This window comes from Scylla paramamosain, chromosome 39, assembly GCF_035594125.1.
Source record: "Scylla paramamosain isolate STU-SP2022 chromosome 39, ASM3559412v1, whole genome shotgun sequence".
Classification (NCBI taxonomy): Eukaryota; Metazoa; Arthropoda; class Malacostraca; order Decapoda; family Portunidae; genus Scylla; species Scylla paramamosain.
In genome coordinates this window covers 6,402,501-6,407,500 of record NC_087189.1, presented here as the reverse complement: position 1 = coordinate 6,407,500, position 5,000 = coordinate 6,402,501, and the positions used below count along the sequence as shown (strand labels likewise).

Sequence of the window (5,000 nt, the reverse complement as noted above, 5' to 3'; positions counted from 1 at the left end):
TCATGAATATAATTTGCCTCCATAGAAATAATCAATTAGCGTAATTTATCATAAAAAGGCCCGTGTACTTTTTTTTTTGATAATCATGAATAATTTGTCATGCCCTAAAATATATATCATAATAATCTCAAGGATAAACAGAATACAGTACAAACCGGTGTGAAAATCAGGAAGTTTGTAAAGTAAATCAAGTACTTTTAATGGTGCCATAGGAATTTATATATGACAATAATCTCCACTTATCCATATGTTGATGTAAAACAATATTAATGTTTAAGTGAATTAAGTATTACTACCAAACCAGAATACTGTAAGTGAGAGTATCATCCACACAAATTATTTTCCCACAGGTCCACGTGATAATTCTTAGACTTAATTGAGACATTGACAGCATGATATCACTGAATTCCTGAAGAGGAGAATATCAAGTCATCTTTGGAAAGACGAGGAGGAGGAGGAGGAGGAGGAGGAGGAGGAGGAGGAGGGAATTAAAACAAATCTGAAAAAAGAAAAGCACGAATGGAAAACAGTCGAAACCCAGACCAATAATACTACTGAAGTAAAATGTACAGGAAGAAAAAAAGACGAACAGCGTACTGGAAAAGAGGTAAAAGATACCGTGCAGAAAAAGAACGAGCATTGCAGAGCGTGCGTGAAAACACAAACAGAAGCAAGACAACGCTCCGCAAGCAAGAGGAATGTAACTAAAAGAGCTTAACGGAAAGCACAAAGAGAATCACGGGAACAGTTAGGGCAGGAGCTGGAGCAGGATCAACAAAGAAGCAGCTTTTGTACAGTCTAGAAAAGGAAACCCAGAGTGCAGCTACTCAATAGAGGACACAAGGAAATCTACCCACACGGTCACAATAGATGGGTACCGGATGGAAAGAGTATTCCAGCAGTTTGTTGAATGAGTGAAAGAGTAGATCTGTCGAATGATGAATGAACAGATGAGGAGGCAGACATCAAAGAATCATAAACAAAGAACGTTCTGACCAAAATGAATCACATAAAGCATGTGGTATTGATAACATTCAAGAGGAAATAACTTATCGCCGTGGAAGCACATTCTTCTGGCAACACTGCTCAGTAAGGCTTGCAGTGCAGGTTGTGTCCCGAAAGACAGACCACCGCATTAATTGGTCCAGTTTTTTTTTTTTTTTTTTTTTAAGAAAGGACACCATACCCATTATTCAAAGTACAGAAGCACAGCTTTACATTCGCATGCAGAAAAAAAAACTATGGACGTGTGTTAGAGGAGAGAGTGCCCAGTAAAGTACAGCGCTCTCAGCAGAGACCCATCATGGATTCAAACCAAACACAGGAACTTCAGATCTCATTTTTGCACAAAAAATTATTCTTGAAAATTCATGAGATTATTATAAAAAGAAACATGTAACACTTTCACATTTGGAGGAAGCATTCGAGAGTGTAACAATGGAAAATCTGAGGTCTGTACTCTGAAGAGCACAATATCAAATACCTCAAAAACTGTGAAAAACTTAAGAACCTTGATGAATACAAAAATACAAGAGTCAGGCCAGTTAGCAAGTGTGACCATACAAGCCCCTCTCTCACCGCCGCAATGTTGCATATCTAGCTGTCTTCTACCGCTATTTTCATGCCAACTGCTCTTCTGATCTTGCTAACTGCATGCCTCCCCTCCTTCCGCGGCCTCGCTGCACAAGACTTTCTTCTTTCTCTCACCCCTATTCTGTCCACCTCTCTAACGCAAGAGTTAACCAGTATTCTCAATCATTCATCCCTTTATCTGGTAAACTCTGGAACTCCTTGCCTGCTTCTGTATTTCCACCTTCCTATGACTTGAATTCCTTCAAGAGGGAGGTTTCAAGACACTTATCCACCAATTTTTGACCACTGCTTTGACCCTTTTAAGGGACTGGCATTTCAGTGGGCATTTTTTTTATTAGATTTTTGTTGCCCTTGGCCAGTATCCTTCCTACATAAAAAAAAAAAAAAAAAATCGTTCTGTATATTCCCAGAGGAGCGCGCCAAGGTAGTGTACTTCCCCATTACTCATCTCATTAATAGACTAAGTGATGAAGTGTAAAACAAGAGGATAGAGGGACGCTATAGAATCCATAGAATTTGTTTGCACCTAGGAGAGAGAAGGAGAGGAAGAGGAAGGGAAAGACACGTTTATAGACAGGATCACAGAGAGCAACAGCCTGGCATGTAGACCCTCACACTTCATCGACTTGACTGAAAATCGAAGAAGGTGGAGGGACATGATCGCCCAAGTCACATGACACGGCGCTTGAGTAAGGTAAAATATACACTCTTTGCGTTATCACGCAATACAGTGCATCCATAAACTTGCGGAACACGGTGCCCACAGAATGCGGACTAAAAGTGAACCCGTGGCAGTAAGCAAGGGAGAAGAAACGCTGAATATGGAGACCAGCGGCGTGCCAACTGAACAAAAAGAATCAGTAAGATACTTTGGAGACACCATGACAGCAAAGCAAACCACCTCTCTAATGGAAAAGTTAACCAGTATTCTCAATCATTCATCCCTTTTTTCGGTAAACTCTCGAACTCCCTGCCTGCTTCTTTATTTCCTCCTTCCTATGACTTAATCTCTTTCAAGAGGGAGGTTTCAAGACAGTTATCCTTCAAATATGGATGATCCTTTTGACCTTTCTTTAGGGACTGATACCTTAGTGAGAATTTTTTTTCGCTGTTTTTGTTGTTCTAGGCCAGTGCTGCTCTTACATTAAGAAGTAGAGTCTGGGATTGCAACTAACAGACAAAACCCAGGACTATTATACCAACTGCTGAAAGACCGGAACGCCCTTACCATACTGACAAGCGAGAAAATCCTGTGACCTTGACATTAGAGACCAGCAACAAAGTCCAGGCTGCAGAGACTAGACTGAGGATCATCAAGGGTGTTCTGAGACTGACCATATGCACAATGATGTAATGAGGCAAAAGCAGGAAGCAGAATTCATGAAACTCCACAGCTGAACAAAATGGAAGGTAGTGAAGGAAGGAAGAGCAGCAAGGAAGATAGGTGAAAGATGATAAGAGAAAAAGAAAGAGGGGAGAATGGCTGACGAAAGAGGATTGGGTTAACAAGTGAAGAAAGCAAAAAAGCAAAAAGGGAAAGAAGGAAGGATAGAAAAAAGAGAAAGAATGCAAGCAAGAATGCAATAAATGAGAAAGGAGAAGAGAAAGGAAGGAAGAAAGGAAGGAAGCAAGGAATGAACAAAAGAAGGAAGGAAGGAAGGAAGGAAGGAAGAATGGAAGGAAGGAAGGAAGCAAGTAAGAAAGAACAAATGAAAGGGAAAAAGAAACGGAGACAAGCAAGCAAGCAAGCAAGCAAACAAACCAACAAGCAAGGGAAGGTAAGATAAAACGGATCGAAGACACCAAGCTAACAAAGAGAATAATGAGGAAAGAATACAGGAAGGGAAAGAAGATGAGGCAAGCAAGGAATGGCTGGAGGTGAGTGTACTCTGCCGAGTGTTGGCAGGTAAGGCAGCCAGCTGTGTCCCTCAAGGCTGGGCTGACGTCCTGCCATTCACGCCTTACTCAACACCGGATATCCTTTCTACACACAGACGAACACACACACACACACACACACCACACACACACACACACACACACACACACACACACACACACACACATTTGTCAGCACTATGCACGCTGAATAAATCTTCCAGTATCATTCATTTATTAAAACTATATTCGCTCATTCCCTTCTTTCCTTGTCTTTCTGTCTTTTATCATTAATTTATTCACACATTCCTTCTGCCTGTTTCTCCATGGCTTCCTTTCTTTCTTATCATTACTAGTGGAACGATGGTTGTTTTTGTTGTTGTTTCCGCTGCTGCCGCTACTACCACAGCCACGACCACCACCACCATCACAACAACAACAACAACAACAACAACAACAACAACAACAACAACAACAACAACAACAACAACAACAACAACAACAACAACAACAACAACAACAACAACAACAACAACAACAACAACAACAACAACAACAACAACAACAACAACAACAACAACAACAACAACAACAACAACAACAACAACAACAACAACAACAACAACAACAACAACAACAACAACAACAACAACAACAACAACAACAACAACAACAACAACAACAACAACAACAACAACAACAACAACAACAACAACAACAACAACAACAACAACAACAACAACAACAACAACAACAACAACAACAACAACAACAACAACAACAACAACAACAACAACAACAACAACAACAACAACAACAACAACAACAACAACAACAACAACAACAACAACAACTACTACTACTACTACTACTACTACTACTACTACTACTACTACTACTACTACTACTACTACTACTACTACTACTACTACTACTACTACTACTACTACTACTACTACTACTACTACTACAACAACTACTACCACTACTACTCGAACTTATCTAAAGAAGAAGAAGTAACCTCATTGAATTAAGTCCCATACCTCCATCGGACAATAGCTTGTAAATAAGTCAACGAGGACATAACATATTATAGAAAGTCAAAACAATTAATAAAAAGTAAGCTATTTAGAACACAAATGAGACACATATAAGCTTATAAATGTTCCTCTTGTGACCTGCTTCCCTTTCTCTCTCTCTCTCTCTCTCTCTCTCTCTCTCTCTCTCTCTCTCTCTCTCTCTCTCTCTCTCTCTCTCTCTCTCTCTCTCTCTCTTACCAACTTTATCATCACATTTCCCCAAGTTCTGAGTGCACATCCTGAACTTTTTGATAAATGCTGATACGTATTATAACATACACACCATTATTCACTAATCACACCACACGTTCTAAGTATTAGCGATTTAATTAAGTGTGTACATCCATCTACATCTTTATCATCACTGAACCATTTATGATTATTCACAATCCTCTATCGTGACAAGACTGTTCTCTCAGAATAAACCAGTCTTATTCACAAACGTGTAAC

At 39.8% G+C, this 5,000-nt stretch overlaps 1 protein-coding gene across 9 annotated transcripts in view; it reads right to left on the bottom strand.

The window, feature by feature from the left end:
* LOC135092127 (serine/threonine-protein kinase OSR1-like) overlaps positions 1 to 5,000 on the bottom strand; it is a 160,978-nt gene that overhangs the window by 50,839 nt on the left and 105,139 nt on the right. The window lies entirely within an intron of this gene.